Source organism: Cherax quadricarinatus, chromosome 41 (genome assembly GCF_038502225.1).
Source record: "Cherax quadricarinatus isolate ZL_2023a chromosome 41, ASM3850222v1, whole genome shotgun sequence".
NCBI lineage: Eukaryota > Metazoa > Arthropoda > Malacostraca > Decapoda > Parastacidae > Cherax > Cherax quadricarinatus.
This window is the reverse complement of record NC_091332.1, coordinates 4,453,010-4,469,984: the sequence shown is the minus strand read 5'-3', so window position 1 is coordinate 4,469,984 and position 16,975 is coordinate 4,453,010. Positions and strand designations below refer to the sequence as shown.

Genomic DNA, 16,975 nt, shown 5'->3' with positions numbered 1-16,975 from the left:
TTACGGTCTGGTGTGTTTTTTTTTTCTGTTGGAAGGGGAGAACAACCTCCTCCAGTAGCTTAGTCAAGGCACTCGTCGTCGGCACTAGAGAATGCGACACATCCAGACCTTGAAGAAAAAAATTCGTTGTTTGGGATGTCGAGGCTTGCTCTTCGACTACTTTCTTCTATTGGACTTCTTCCTTCACTTTCTACTTTGCAACCTCCCGCTCCTTCTCCATCATTTTCCCATCGACAGTTAGATAAGAGATAAGATTTCGTTCGGATTTTTAACCCCGGAGGGTTAGCCACCCAGGATAACCCAAGAAAGTCAGTGCGTCATCGAGGACTGTCTAACTTATTTCCATTGGGGTCCTTAATCTTGTCCCCCAGGATGCGACCCACACCAGTCGACTAACACCCAGGTACCTATTTGCTGCTAGGTGAACAGGACAACAGGTGTAAGGAAACGTGTCGAATGTTTCCACCCGCCGGGAATCGAACCCGGGCCCTCCGTGTGTGAAGCGGGAGCTTTAGCCACCAGGCCACCGGGCCACCGGGCCACAGTTCCCAGTGTGTCAGGCAGACTGATATACTAGGAGGTCACAATTATTTTAAAACTGCATCATCTACCGAGCATTTCCTAGTGAAATGTCGAATCGACTGTTTTGTTTACTTCTGAAAAACGTCTCGTCTTGCACTTGTTTTGGATTTCGCCTTTCCTTGTTCATTTTTTCCAAAGCCTGCCCCTCTTTGAACAAGGCCAGAAGCTTCTCCCAACAGTGGTCTTCCGGCATGATCTTTGTATGTTTTCGCGGGGAGGAGACTGGAGACAGCGTAGATGTTGCGACTAAGCTTAATATATGATGTTACTTGTAAAAGAATTCCATTTGTCACAAAAGGATAAATCTGCGTAGAAATGCCGTGGCTGTAACAATTCACTACATACCCACAATACCGTGACTGTAACAATTCACTACTTACCCACAATACCGTGACTGTAAGAATTCACTACATACCCACAATACCGTGGCTGTAACAATTCACTACTTACCCACAATACCGTGACTGGAACAATTCACTACTTACCCACAATACCGTGACTGGAACAATTCACAACTAATCCACAATACTGTTAGTATGCAAGGGTGAAAAAAGTTCTTTCAGCTTTTGTTTTGGTCTCCACGCTGCTTACACGATGCTGCAAAAATAACACCCAAGACCTGGCTATATGAAGACAATTTGAAGAAAGTTTTGTCCCGGCTTCTCCAAGAATTATAACTCCCACTTGTTTTGACATGTCGATGTAAGTAAATTCAACTTACATAAACCACTATTTGGCTTACCCATATATATTAATATCTCTTTCATATAGTTATATTTAGCCCTCACCAATAACAGAAGAGACAACGGGATTAATTAGCAGCTGCAATAGAACGTGAGTACCGGATGACTCTTGAGAACCTGTAGCCTCATTAACGAAATTAATTTTTTTCACAATCGATTTTTTCTTATAGTGTCAGTGAATAGGCGAGCGGAACTTGAAAAATAAATTCGAAATTTGACTGACCATTCTGGTAGTATCCCAATCCCTCACACATCCATTTCCTCGTCCCTCCCATTTTTCTCTTCTCCCATTCATATTCGTAGTCTCTTTTCTTGAGTGTATTTTCCTTCTGTCCTCTTCGTTACCCCGTTATTGCGGTAAATCAGTCACATTTACTTCTCATGGTTTACAGAATATCGACCCCTGCAACCACAATTAGGTGAGTACAATTAGGTGAGTACACACACACACACACACACACACACATATATATATATATATATATATATATATATATATATATATATATATATATATATATATATATATATATATATATATATATATATATATATATATATATATAGATAGATAGATAGATAGTTCCCGGGGAAGCTCCTGCTTCCCCGGCTTCAGCTCCAGCTCCCCAGCTTCAGCTCCCTCAGCTCCAGCTCCTCCAGCTCCAGCTCCTCCAGATCCCTCAGCTCCAGCTCCTCCAGATCCCTCAACTCCAGCTCTCCCAGCTCCAGCTCCCCCAGCTCCAGCTCCCTCAGCTCCAGCTCCCCCAGCTCCAGCTCCCTCAGGTCCAGCTCCTTCAGCTCCAGCTCCCCCAGCTCCAGCTCCCTCAGCTCCAGCCCCTTCAGCTCCAGCTCCAGCTCTCTCAGCTCCAACTCCCCAGGTTCAGCTCCCCCAGCTCCAGATCCTTCAAGTCCAGATTCCCCAGCTCCAGCTCCCTCAGGTCCATCTCTCCCAGCTCCAGCTCCCTCAGGTCCTGCTCCTGCAGCTCCCTCAGGTCGAGTTCCCGATCCGTCAGGTCCAGCTTCCCCAGATCCAGCTTCCTCAAGTCCTGCTTTCCCAGCTCCAGCTCCCCAGAAACAGGTCCCACAGCTCGAGCTCCCTCAGGTCCAGCTCCCTCAGGTCCAGCTCCCCAGCTCCAGCTCCCCAGCTCCACCTCCCCCAGCTCCACCTCCCCCAGCTCCACCTCCCCCAGCTCCACCTCCCCAAGCTCCAGCTCCCCAAGCTCCAGCTCCCCCAGCTCCAGCTCCCACAGCTCCATCTCCCCCAGCTCCAGCTCCTCCAGCTCCACCTCCCACAGCTCCAGCTCCATTAGCTCCAGCTCCCACAGCTCCAGCTTCCACAGCTCCTGCTCCCACAGCTCCAGCTCCCCCAGCTCCAGCTCCCCCAGCTCCAGCTCCCACAGCCCCAGCTCCAGCTCCCACAGTTCCAGCGCCCACAGCTCCAGCTCCCCCAGCTCCACCTCCCCAGCTCCAGCTCCCACAGCTCCAGCTCCCCCAGCTCCAGCTCCCCAGCTCCAGCTCCCCCAGCTCCAGCTTCCCCAGCTCTAGCTCCCCAGCTCCAACTCCCCCGGCTCCAGCTCCAGCTCCCCAGCTCCAGCTCCCACAGCTCCAGCTCCCCCAGCTCCAGCTCCCCCAGCTCCAGCTCCTCCAGCTCCAGCTCCCCCAGCTCCAGCTCCCACAGCTCCAGCTCTCCAGCTCCAGCTCCCTCAGCTCCAGCTCCCACAGCTCCAGATCCCCCAGCTCCAGCTCCCCCAGATCCAGCTCCAGCTTCCTCAGCTCCAGCTCCCCCAGCTCCAGCTCCCACAGCTCCAGCTCCCCCAGCTCCACTCCCCCAGCTCCAGCTCCCTCAGCTGCACCTCCCCAGCTCCACCTCTCACAGCTCCACAACCCACAGCTCCAGCTCCCCCAGCTCCAGCTCCCACAGCTCCAGCTCCCTCAGCTCCAGCTCCCCCAGCTCCAGCTCCCACGGCTCCAGCTCTCACAGATCCAGCTCCCACAGCTCCAGCTCCCACAGCTCCAGCTTCCCCAGCTCTAGCTCCCACAGCTCCAGCTCTCACAGCTCCAGCTCCCCCAGGTCCCCCAGCTCCAGCTCCCCCAGGTCCCCCAGCTCCAGCTCCCCCAGGTCCCCCAGCTCCATCTGCTCCAGCTCCCCCAGCTCCAGCTCCCACAGCTCCAGCTTCCCCAGCTCCAGCTCCCACAGCTCCAGCTCCCACAGCTCCAGCTCCCACAGCTCCAGCTCCCACAGCTCCAGGTCCCTCAGCTCCAGCTCCCACAGCTCCAGCTCCCCTAGCTCCAGCTCCCACAGCTCCAGCTCTCACAGCTCCAGCTCCCACAGCTCCAGCTCCTACAGCTCCAGCTCCCACAGCTCCAGCTCCCTCAGCTCCGGCTCCCACAGCTCCAGCTCCCACAGCTCCAGCTCCCACAGCTCCAGCTTCCACAGCTCCAGCTCCCTCAGCTCCAGCTCCCCCAGCTCCAGCTCCCACAGCTCCAGCTCCCACAGCTCCAGCTCCCACAGCTCCAGCTCCCACAGCTCCAGCTCCCTCAACTCCAGCTCCCACAGCTCCGGCTCCCCCAGCTCCGGCTCCCACAGCTCCAGCTCCCACAGCTCCAGCTCCCACAGCTCCAGCTCCCACAGCTCCAGCTCCCTCAGCTCCAGCTCCCCCAGCTCCAGCTCCCACAGCTCCAGCTCCCACAGCTCCAGCTCCCACAGCTCCAGCTCCCACAGCTCCAGCTCCCACAGCTCCAGCTCCCTCAGCTCCAGCTCCCACAACTCCAGCTCTCACAGCTCCAGCTCCCACAGCTCCAGCTCCCACAGCTCCAGCTCCCACAGCTCCAGCTCCCACAGCTCCAGCTCCCACAGCTCCAGCTCCCACAGCTCCAGCTCCCACAGCTCCAGTTCCCACAGCTCCAGCTTCCACAGCTCCAGCTCCCACAGCTCCAGCTCCCACAGCTCCAGCTCCCACAGCTCCAGCTCCCGCAGCTCCAGCTCTCACAGCTCCAGCTCCCACAGCTCCAGCTCCCACAGCTCCAGCTCCCACATCTCCAGCTCCCACAGCTCCAGCTCCCACAGCTCCAGCTCCCACAGCTCCAGCTCCCGCAGCTCCAGCTCTCACAGCTCCAGCTCCCACAGCTCCAGCTCCCACTGCTCCAGCTCCCACAGCGCCAGCTCCCACACAGCTCCCACAGCTCCCGCTCCCCCAGCTCCAGCTCCCACAGCTCCAGCTCCCACAGCTCCAGCTCCCACAGCTCCAGCTCCCACAGCTCCAGCTCTCACAGCTCCAGCTCCCACAGCTCCAGCTCCCACAGCTCCAGCTCGCACAGCTCCAGCTCCCACATCTCCAGCTCGCACAGCTCCAGCTCCCACAGCTCCAGTTCCCACAGCTCCAGCTCCCACAGCTCCAGCTCCCACAGCTCCAGCTCGCACAGCTCCAGCTCCCACAGCTCCAGATCACACAGCTCCAGCTCCCACAGCTCCAGATCCCACAGCTCCAGCTCTCACAGCTCCAGCTCGCACAGCTCCAGCTCCCACAGCTCCAGCTCTCACAGCTCCAGCTCCCACAGCTCCAGTTCCCACAGCTCCAGCTCCCACAGCTCCAGCTCCCACAGCTCCAGCTCTCACAGCTCCAGCTCTCACAGCTCCAGCTCCCACAGCTCCAGCTCTCACAGCTCCAGCTTCCACAGCTCCAGCTCCCACAGTTCCAGCTCCCACAGCTCCAGCTCCCACAGCTCCAGCTCCCACAGCTCCAGCTCTCACAGCTCCAGCTCTCACAGCTCCAGCTCCCACATCTCCAGCTCTCACAGTCCAGCTCCCACAGCTCCAGCTCCCACAGCTCCAGCTCCCACAGCTCCAGCTCCCACAGCTCCAGCTCCCACAGCTCCAGCTCCCACAGCTCCAGCTCCCACAGCTCCAGCTCCCACAGCTCCAGCTCCCACAGCTCCAGCTCCCACAGCTCCAGCTCCCACAGCTCCAGCTCCCACAGCTCCAGCTCCCACAGCTCCAGCTCCCACAGCTCCAGCTCCCACAGCTCCAGCTCCCACAGCTCCAGCTCCCACAGCTCCAGCTCCCACAGCTCCAGCTCCCACAGCTCCATCTCCCACAGCTCCAGCTCCCACAGCTCCAGCTCCCACAGCTCCAGCTCCCACAGCTCCAGCTCCCACAGCTCCAGCTCCCACAGCTCCAGCTCCCACAGTTCCAGCTCCCACAGCTCCAGCTCCCACAGCTCCAGCTCCCACCCACAGCTCCCACAGCTCCAGCTCCCACAGCTCCAGCTCCCACTGCTCCAGCTATCACAGCTCCAGCTCCCACAGCTCCAGCTCCCACAGCTCCAGCTCCCAGAGCTCCAGCTCTCACAGCTCCAGCTCCCACAGCTCCAGCTCCCACAGCTCCAGCTCCCACAGCTCCAGCTCCCACAGCTCCAGCTCCCACAGCTCCAGCTCCCACAGCTCCAGCTCCCACTGCTCCAGCTCCCACAGCTCCAGCTCCCACAGCTCCAGCTCCCACAGCTCCAGCTCCCACAGCTCCAGCTCCCACAGCTCCAGCTCCCACAGCTCCAGCTCCCACTGCTCCAGCTCCCAGAGGTCCAGCTCCCACAGCTACAGCTCCCACAGCTCCAGCTCCCACAGCTCCAGCTCCCACAGCTCCAGCTCCCACAGCTCCAGCTCCCACAGCTCCAGCTCTCACAGCTCCAGCTCCCACAGCTCCAGCTCCCACAGCTCCAGCTCCCACAGCTCCAGCTCCCACAGCTCCAGCTCCCACAGCTCCAGCTCCCACAGCTCCAGCTCCCACAGCTCCAGCTCCCACAGCTCCAGCTCCCACAGCTCCAGCTCCCACAGCTCCAGCTCCCACAGCTCCAGCTCTCACAGCTCCAGCTCCCACAGCTCCAGCTCCCACAGCTCCAGCTCCCACAGCTCCAGCTCCCACAGCTCCAGCTCCCACAGCTCCAGCTCCCACAGCTCCAGCTCCCACAGCTCCAGCTCCCACAGCTCCAGCTCTCACAGCTCCAGCTCCCACAGCTCCAGCTCTCACAGCTCCAGCTCCCACAGCTCCAGCTCCCACAGCTCCAGCTCCCACAGCTCCAGCTCCCACAGCTCCAGCTCCCACAGCTCCAGCTCCCACAGCTACAGCTCCCACAGCTCCAGCTCCCACAGCTCCAGCTCCCACAGCTCCAGCTCCCACAGCTCCAGCTCCCACAGCTCCAGCTCCCACAGCTCCAGCTCCCACAGCTCCAGCTCTCACAGCTCCAGCTCCCACAGCTCCAGCTCCCACAGCTCCAGCTCCCACAGCTCCAGCTCCCACAGCTCCAGCTCCCACAGCTCCAGCTCCCACAGCTCCAGCTCCCACAGCTCCAGCTCCCACAGCTCCAGCTCCCACAGCTCCAGCTCCCACAGCTCCAGCTCCCACAGCTCCAGCTCCCACAGCTCCAGCTCCCACAGCTCCAGCTCCCACAGCTCCAGCTCCCACAGCTCCAGCTCCCACAGCTCCAGCTCCCACAGCTCCAGCTCCCACAGCTCCAGCTCCCACAGCTCCAGCTCCCACAGCTCCAGCTCTCACAGCTCCAGCTCCCACAGCTCCAGCTCTCACAGCTCCAGCTCCCACAGCTCCAGCTCCCACAGCTCCAGCTCCCACAGCTCCAGCTCCCACAGCTCCAGCTCCCACAGCTCCAGCTCCCACAGCTCCAGCTCCCACAGCTCCAGCTCTCACAGCTCCAGCTCCCACAGCTCCAGCTCCACAGCTCCAGCTCCCACAGCTCCAGCTCCCACAGCTCCAGCTCCCACAGCTCCAGCTCCCACAGCTCCAGCTCCCACAGCTCCAGCTCCCACAGCTCCAGCTCCCACAGCTCCCAAATTCTGTAATTCTGTAAACACAAAAATGCATTATTTTTTTGTTTTTCAAATGACACGAGGAAAAGTTTCTTGCATCGACTCACTTTAATTTACTATCTCGTTATTTTGTTTGTTTGTTATTACCCGCACGCTGGGGGCCTCTCTCTCTCTCTCTCTCTCTCTCTCTCTGTCTCTCGCTCTCTCTCTCTCTCTCTCTCTCTCTCTCTCTCTCTCTCTCTCTCTCTCTCTCTATTTGCTGGAAATTATTATTTCATGGGGAACCGCTAAACCGGTAAGGGTCATGTAGTCCCTACCAATGAAAAATCTGAGGTAATCAGTTTTGACTCGAGGGGAAAGGAAGGTAACTCCACCATCATCTTCACCATCACCACCACCACCACCACCACCACCATCACCACCACAATCACCATCACCACCACCATCACCACCACCATCACCACCACCATCACCACCACCATCACCACCACCATCACCACCACCATCACCACCACCATCACCACCACCATCACCACCACCATCACCACCACCATCACCACCACCATCACCACCACCATCACCGCCACCATCACCACCACCATCACCACCACCATCACCACCACCATCACCACCACCATCACCACCATCATCACCACCACCATCACCACCACCATCACCACCACCATCACCACCACCATCACCACCACAATCACCACCACCATCACCACCACCATCACCACCACCATCACCACCACCATCACCACCACCATCACCACCACCATCACCACCACCATCACCACCACCATCACCACCACCATCACCACCACCATCACCACCACAATCACCACCACCATCACCACCACCATCACCACCACCATCACCACCACCATCACCACCACCATCACCACCACCATCACCACCCTCACTCGAGACTCGAACCTACGAACCTTGGAACAAGGTAGGTTCGAGTCTCCTTCAGCCAGAGATCAGTGTTTGTGTATATTTCTCCTGCTCTTGCGAATTCCTTGCATTGTTAAAATCTCTAGTAAGGCTGATGCATGCAGGGGATGAGATGAAAAGCTGTAAGCCTTCTCCCTGAAAACTGGCTGCCTTGGATCAAACGTCTAGTGCAAGCTGGACGCCAAGGTATTGGTCAATGTGGTGAGATTGATATAACACTGCGTACCTTGTTCCAAGGTTCGTAGGCTCGAGTCTCCTTCAGCCAGAGATCAGCGTTTATATATATAGTGTATATATGTATATATGTATATATATATATATATATATATATATATATATATATATATATATATATATATATATATATATATATATATATATATATATATATATATATATATAAAGTCATTTCTAAAATTTATCTTCCTCGTTTAAAGATATACTTTTTTTTATTTAAAAATTAATGATTTTTACCGAAAGAACCTTAGAAAACTTACCTAACCTTATTATAACAATAATAATAAGCAAACACAATGAAATATATTTTTTCGTTAGATTCAGAATGATTTTTGCGAAATTATTACGTACACAAATTTTTTTTTCCCTATTCGGCAAGAAGTGCATTGCTATTTAAGCCAAAATCGCAAGTTTTACTTAGTCGGCACTACATATGTGTTACTGGCCGTTGCTGATAGCACGGCTCATTACTGCAGGTCTGCAAATAGAAGTTACGGAGTTCGTGAAAGCTACCACAATCCACCACAACCACTTACAATATTACTACCACAACCACTTACAATATTACCACCACCACCACCACCACCACCACCACCACCACCACCACCACATACCACCAGTACTACTACGAGGGGAAACAGAGGAAGGTCTCCAGGTTCTTGCCACCACTGTTATAAAACGGTGCTGGGCCGCTTGCATTACTCAAATTGATGGATTTGCATTCTGGGTCGCTGTAGCCTAGAGCGGAGGGAGGCTAGGGAAGGGAAAGGAGGGTGGGGATGGGTTGTATAGGGATGGGGGATAGGGAAGGGAACGGACTGATGGGGGATTGGAGACAGGAGGATGGATGGGGTAGGAGGGTACTGGGAACGGGAGGAGGTGGGAAGGGTACGGTAGGGAGGATGCGGGTAGTCGGGGGTCAGAGTTGTGTTATTTAGCTAAAATACTGAGTGCATTTATGAGTGAATGAGTAGTGGGTGAGTGAGTTGGAAATTTTTTTTGGCACTAAATCTTTTGGTGCCCAAAATACACGCATGCACATGCCCTTATTGCCTTAATAAAGTATGTTGAATAGGCTCGTTTCCACTCTGTGTGGTGCGTTTGTTTACGTTCGTTTGTTTACATCAATGGTTGTTTTGATTCTTTCCTATATTTATTGTTTTCTCATTCTACCTTTAACATAACATAGATTTATTTTAGCTTGATGGATCAAATGTTGATTCCAGCGATTGTAGCTGCTCTTCCCTCCCTGGAATTCAACCAGATTACCTCTCACTCCCTAGCCACTGTTTGACTCCTACGGATGTAGTGCCATTTGAAGGCAATAATTGGATTCAAATGGCTTGCTGCCGGGTTACTGTGAGGGGAGAAATCGCTCATTGTGGAATAAGCTTTTTTTGGGACTTGGTAAAGCTCTCCATGGAGCGAAACGTTGCCTTAGTGAAAGTTTGTTCTACAACGGGTGTCTTTTCGTCTTATGCTCATGATAATTGCGTTGTGTTCTCACATTGTTATGAAACTTCGCAGTTTAAGGGTTAGTTTTTTTCCAGCGCTCGAAGACTTCCAGCATGACTGGAATGCAAAGACATTTTTTACCGGTTTGATCTGCGCTGTATGACCCTTGAAGGTTTAGCGCTTCTCTTTGATTATAATAATTTACAGATCTGAGACATGAAATCTACCAGCAGGTATGGAACATGAAGTCTACCAACAGGTGTGGAACATGAAGTCTACCAGCAGGTCTGGAACATAAAGTCTACCAGCAGGTCTGGAACATGAAGACTACCAGCAGGCCTGGAACATGAAGACTACCAGCAGGTCTGGAACATGAAGACTACCAGCAGGTCTGGAACATGAAGTCTACCAGCTGGTCTGGAACATGAAGTCTACCACAGGTCTGGAACATGAAGTCTACCAGCAGGTCTAGAACATGAAGACTACCAGCAGGTCTAGAACATGAAGACTACCAGCAAGTCTAGAACATGAAGACTACCAGCAGGTCTGGAACATGAAGTCTACCAGCAGGTCTGGAACATGAAGACTACCAGCAGGTCTGGAACATGAAGTCTACCAGCAGGTCTAGAACATGAAGACTACCAGCAGGTCTAGAACATGAAGACTACCAGCAGGTCTAGAACATGAAGACTACCAGCAGGTCTGGAACATGAAGTCTACCAGCAGGTCTAGAACATGAAGACTACCAGCAGGTCTAGAACATGAAGACTACCAGCAGGTCTGGAACATGAAGTCTACCAGCAGGTCTAGAACATGAAGACTACCAGCAGGTCTAGAACATGAAGACTACCAGCAGGTCTGGAACATGAAGTCTACCAGCAGGTCTGGAACATGAAGACTACCAGCAGGTCTGGAACATGAAGTCTACCAGCAGGTCTAGAACATGAAGACTACCAGCCAGATCAGGAACATCAAGTCTTCCAGCAGGTCTGGAACATGAAGACTACCAGCCAGATCAGGAACATCAAGTCTTCCAGCAGGTCTAGAACATGAAGACTACCAGCCAGATCAGGAACATCAAGTCTTCCAGCAGGTCTGGAACATGAAGACTACCAGCTGGTCTGGAACATAACGACTACCGGCAGGTCTGGAACTTAGTCTCACAAATCGAATATACAAGGTAGTTTCGCAAAAAGATTAAGGTAATTCTTTAAATTATTAGCGCAGAGTAAATGCAACTTACACATCACAGAGTATTTAAATCAGATCTGCCTTCCTGCAAACCCACAAGAAAAAAATTAAATCGACGCTCTTGACCAAAGGTTTGCCACTGTCAACTCTCGCAGGACGATATCCAGAAGCAAGGATGCGTGTTTAACGTGAAGAAAAAAATTCCCGGGATAATTTCCGTGCTAGTCTTAGATTGCCGGAGCGAGTGAGTGCCCTGGGCAAAGGCTTACAGTGGCCCTTAAGTGGCCAGAGCCAGTAACAATGGCCCTCCTTGGCCCTCCTGAGCGCTCCTCTCTCGACAACACGTCAACCCACTTACAGCCCTCTTTGTCACTTATCAAAGGAAGGACAACAAAAAATTAATTCGCATGAAGTGTTTGTCACGGGATGAATGCATCCATGCAAGCAGCTTACGGGATCAAGTAAGGTTATTTTAAATTATTTTAGCTTAGTGTTCCTTCAAGGAAGGGGTCCCTTTTATGTGCTGTATGCTGCTTGGTTGGTTAATGGGGTTTAAAGCCTATCAGCTGCACGAGTCATTAAGGCTACACTGTAACCTTTTCACCACTTTACAAGAATACTTAAATCCCTAAAATAGTGAATAACTTATACTCTCAGCTTATATACTCTGAGAGGAATATACCCTATGACGCCGGTGGAGGTTTCATGCTCCGAGAAACTGCATCTGCCTCCTCTTTTTCGGATCAAATCTGTTTGTCTCCCATTCCCCACACTCTGTTTGACGTCTGTGAGGTATATACACGGAGAGTAACATACACTTGAGTTACACATCTCTCTGTTGCCAGTGAATAAAAAGAAGAATGGACGGGGAGTATAACCGAGGTCCTGGCGAGGGGACTGCCCCTGCCCTGTGTATATAATAATAATAATAATAATAATAATAATAATAATAATAATAATAATAATAATAATAATAATAATATGTATAATTATAATTAGCGTTGTGAACCAGTTAAGGATGGTTTACCTGGAGTATACCTGGAGGCTGTACCGGGGGTCAACGCCCCCGCGGCCCAGCCCATAACCAGGCCTCCCGGCAGATCAGTGCCTGATCAACCAGGGTATTACTGCTGGTCGCACGTATTACAACGTACTAACCACAGCCCGGCTGATTAGGTACTGACTATGTATTGCTGACAAATAAAGTAGAAAGACAATTGGCACAGAGCGAGCATCTCTTACAGACAGAAAACGTTTTGCTCAATTTAAAGTTGTATCACGCCTTCGTGAATCTCTACCCAGAGCGAAACATCGTCATATAATAAAAGGCTGCCCGCATGCCTTCTACCACCATTCCTAGTTCAACATTGCGTATTGGGGGGAGGGTTAATGGCAGGGGGAGGGGGGTTGGAAGGGTCAATCATACGCAATTTTCACGTGATTATTAAAAATTATCTCTGCACTCGGTAGTGATAATTTTTAATTATTAAATGATTGTTTTATGCAAAGAATCACGTTTATTATTCAATACATGACCCTCGATCTGCCGTGAATGTTGTCTTAGACGTTAAGTTATATGTATTATTCTAAATAACGTTTTAAACTATCTAATTATCATTCTGTGTGTCGTAAATGGCATTCTAGGTAATATTCTGTTCGAGAATATTGAAATGCGCTAATGATTTTTTTTTATAGTTTTTGGAGAATAATAGGGTGAGATTGGGGATGGGTGTGTTGGGATGCAAGCATCCAGAATCTGGTTGATCATGCACGGGACCTGCAGGTCCCGTGCAAGTCTATCTCAAATCCAACTTCTCCAATATTCTCCACCTGACTCTCCTCACTAGATATACTCATGTACTCTTTACCCAGGTAAATCCGTTTGTTACTTGATAAAGCCCACTATGTGGGCGAAACGTTGTCAATAAAGGGTCGCATTATTCTCCATAGTACTCTTTTTCTCCACTCTCTTCTAGAGTACTGAAGTTAAGAACATTGTTAATTATCAGGGATTCCCTTGTCTCCCTCTGTTGTATGATGCTGCATCCCCACTAGTGACTTCATCAGTCCTAATTATTAAGACTGATGATGCCACTCGTGGCAAAACGTTTCCTGTACACTAGTGTCCGTTTCAACAGTGAGTCGGAATCAGCAGGCCATTTGCGACCACCTGTTGCAAAAACTGGAAAACGTATACTTGGTACAACTTAAGAAATTGGCTGGAAATGTCGCCTACGTTTGTGAAGAGTGAGAAGAAATGTCTTCCAGAACGTTTCCCTCTTCAGCAGCTTTACCAAGCTCCTGGAGAGCGAAACATTGCCTCAGTAAAATGTCACATTACTTTCACTTACGTCCCTTCACTTAACATACTGTCAGTAATTCTACCAGCATTAATACAAGCCGTGTAGATACCCATCCGTATGGATGGGTATCTACACGACAGCTGGGTATCTTATATTGTTGTAACGTTTCGCCTGTACGGTAGGCTTCTTCAGTCAAATACAGAAGCAGCAGGTGTAGTAGTGAAGATGATGTAATTAGTCTATCAACCTTAAAGAAATAGCATTTGAGGTGGTCAGTCCTTCAGCCTTGAAAGAAGAAACTCTTTAACCGTCATTCATTTAGTCACTATCTTCCCAAAACTGCGCCGACATCCCAATTCAAATGACTCTCTGATATTGTGTATATAACATAATTAAAAGTGGTACTTTTAACTGCTGAAGGAGTTATTCTTCATGGCCAGCTGGAAGGTGGTGTCTGCTATCCAGGTGGCTGTAGGTGGTCTCAGAAAGTTGGAACTTAACTTTTGAAGAGTGAAAAAATGCGATAAAAAGAAGAGAGACACTGGTTGGACAACGTTTTAATTAGGACGATGTTTCACTCCACAAAGAGCGAAACGTTGTGTCTTGTGGGTTGTCTTTCCTTCGCATGACCTACATATGTTGGATGTATGAAGGTGGTGCAGATATTTGTGAACGGGAAAGCTCCCCAAATCCTTTCCTTTTTCCCCCGTCCCGTTAGAGTATAGATGCCACTAGATACAATATATAGGGGAAAAAATTCTAGAAGCGACATACAGGGAAAAATTCTTTAGAAACGACATATTGGGGATTCTTTAGAAACGACATATTGGGGATTTTTTCTAGAAACGACATATTGAGGAAAGTTCTTTAGAAACGACGAATAGGAGAAAAAAATTCTCTAGAAACAACATGTTACTGAAAAATTACCTAGAAATGATATTAGTGAATTTATTTTAGAAGCGACATATTGGAGAAAAAATTCTCTAGAAACGACATGTAGGGGAAAAAATGTTTAGAAACTACGATAAAGGGAAAAATTTATATGTGACAAATATTTTTTTCCATTATATATGACATATAGGGAAGAAATATCGCTAAGCCCCTGGCTGCCTTCAAGAGAGAGCTGGACAGATACCTAAAGTCAGTGACGGATCAGCCGGGCTGTGGCTCGTACGTTGGACTGCGTGCGGCCAGCAGTAACAGCCTAGTTGATCAGGCCCTGATCCATCGGGAGGCCTGGTCATGGACCGGGCCGCGGGGGCGTTGATCCCCGGAATAACCTCCAGGTAACTAGGTAATGACTACATATAGGGAAAAAATATCGCTAAATACGACAAATAGGGAAAAAAATGTCGCTAGATACAACATATAGGGAAAAAATGTCGCTAATGACTACATATAGGGAAAAAATATCGCTAAATACGACAAATAAGGAAAAAATATCGCTAGATACGATATATAGGGAAAAAATGTCGCTAATGACTACATATAGGGAAAAAATATCGCTAAATACGACAAATAAGGAAAAAATATCGCTAGATACGATATATAGGGAAAAAATGTCGCTAATGACTACATATAGGGAAAAAATATCGCTAAATACGACAAATAAGGAAAAAATATCGCTAGATACGATATATAGGGAAAAACATGTCGCTAGATACAATACGTAGGGAGAAACATTCTCCTTTTTCCCCTCTTCCCCTCTTCTTCTTCCCCTGGTCTTTCCACTTCTTATTTACCGCTTCCTACTTCAATTAACATGCAAATGAGCCTCCTTCTTTATTTTGATAAACGAGTTAAAATCTCACTGTTTGAGCAGTTGGGAAAAGATAGGCCTGATAGGCTTATTTTTTGTGTCACAATGAATAGTCACACGGAGTGAATCATATTTTTTGTGACTGTTTTTGTTGTGATTGTGGTTGCTCCTGTGTAGTGGTGGTTGTGGTGGTGGTGGTAATGGTGGTGGTGGTTGTGGTGGTGGTGGTAATGGTGGTTGTGGTGGTGGTGGTGGTGGTGGTAATAGTGGTGATAGTGGTGGTGGTGATAGTGGTGGTGGTGACAGTGGTGGTGGTAGTAATGGTGGTGGTGGTTGTGGTGGTAATGGTGGTGGTGGTTGTGGTTGTGGTAATGGTGGTGGTGGTTGTGGTAATGGTGGCTGTGATTGTGGTGGTAATGGTGGTGGTGGTTGTGGTTATACTAGTAATGGTGGTGGTGGTTGTGGTGGTTGTGGTGGTGGTATTGGTAGTGATGGTGGTGGTGGTGGTGATTGTGGTGTTGGTGGTAGTGGTTGTGGTGGTGGTGGCGTCTGGTTGTCCACATGGTGTAGGTGGTAGTTGGTTGACCTTGGGTGGTGGCCTCGGTGGGGGTCGTTCTTTGGTGATGGTGTTTAGTAGTTGGTTGTAATAGTGGGTTGATAATGGTGGTAGGGTAGTAATTGGTCGTTCTTATAGTCTTGAAGTAGTAGTAGTATTAGTAGGTCGTTCTCGTGGTCATTGGATTGTAGTTATGTTGGGTCGTTATAGTAGATGTCGTAGTCTTGGAGACTGATAGTCACACTCTAAAGTCGTACGCATGTATAAGTTGTCATCCTTTGTGGTTGTCTGGATGGATAGTTATCCATTCCTGAGGTCAAGATGGTCATAGATAGTCGTACATGTACTGGATAATTATTCTTGTGGTCGTAATCATTTTCTTAGGCGTGGATAGTCGTTCTTGTGGTTGTGGATAGTTGGTCTCGTTGTCGTGGATAGTCGCTCTTGTGGTCGTGGGTAGTCGATCTTGTGGTCGTGAATAGTCGTTCTCGTGGTCGTGGATAGTCGCTCTTGTGGTCGTGGATAGTTGGTCTCGTTGTCGTGGATAGTTGGTCTCGTTGTCGCGGATAGTTGGTCTCGTTGTCGTGGATAGTCTTTCTTGTGGTTGTGGATAGTTGGTCTCGTTGTCGTGGATAGTCGTTCTCGTGGTCGTGGATAGTCGTTCTTATGGTCGTGGATAGTTGTTCTCGTTGTCGTGGATAGTCGTTCTCTTGGTCGTAGATAGGCGTTCTTGTGGTCGTGGATAGTCGTTCTTGTGGTCGTGGAGAGTCGTCCTTGTGGTCGTCGATAGTTCTCGTTGTCGTGGATAGTCGTTCTCGTGGTCGTGGATAGTCGTTCTTGTGGTCGTGGATAGTCTGTGGTCGTGGCATGGGAGTAATGGGGGTCAGTGAGGTCTTGACTGGAGGGAAAAGATAGCTCCAACTCCCGGGATCGAGAACTTTTCACTCCGGCTGAGCTGCTGCCCGGCAGCTCAGCCGGAGTTGAGATCCCGTGAGAGAAAGTGGACACGTGGAAGATGGTTCCCCCTCGGGTAGTGTCCTCTCCCTCGGGTAGTGTCCCCTCCCTCGGGTACTGTCCCCTCCCTCAGGTAGTGTCCTCTCCCTCGGGTAGTGTCCCCTCCCTCGGGTAGTGTCCTCTCCCTCGGGTAGTGTCCCCTCCCTCGGGTAGTGTCCCCTCCCTCGGGTAGTGTCCCCTCCCTCGGGTAGTGTCCTCTCCCTCGGGTAGTGTCCCCTCTCTCGGGTAGTGTCCTCTCCCTCGGGTAGTGTCCCCTCCCTCGGGTACTGTCCCCTCCCTCGGGTAGTGTCCCCTCCCTCGAGTACTGTCCCCTCCCTCGGGTACTGTCCCCTCCCTCGCGTAGCGTCCCCTCCCTCGG

At 50.7% G+C, this 16,975-nt stretch overlaps 1 protein-coding gene across 2 annotated transcripts in view; it reads right to left on the bottom strand.

Moving 5' to 3' along the window:
• The window catches only part of LOC128695877 (cell adhesion molecule 3), a 471,170-nt gene that overhangs the window by 452,933 nt on the left and 1,262 nt on the right, over positions 1-16,975 (bottom strand). The gene's annotated exons all lie outside the window — the stretch shown is intronic.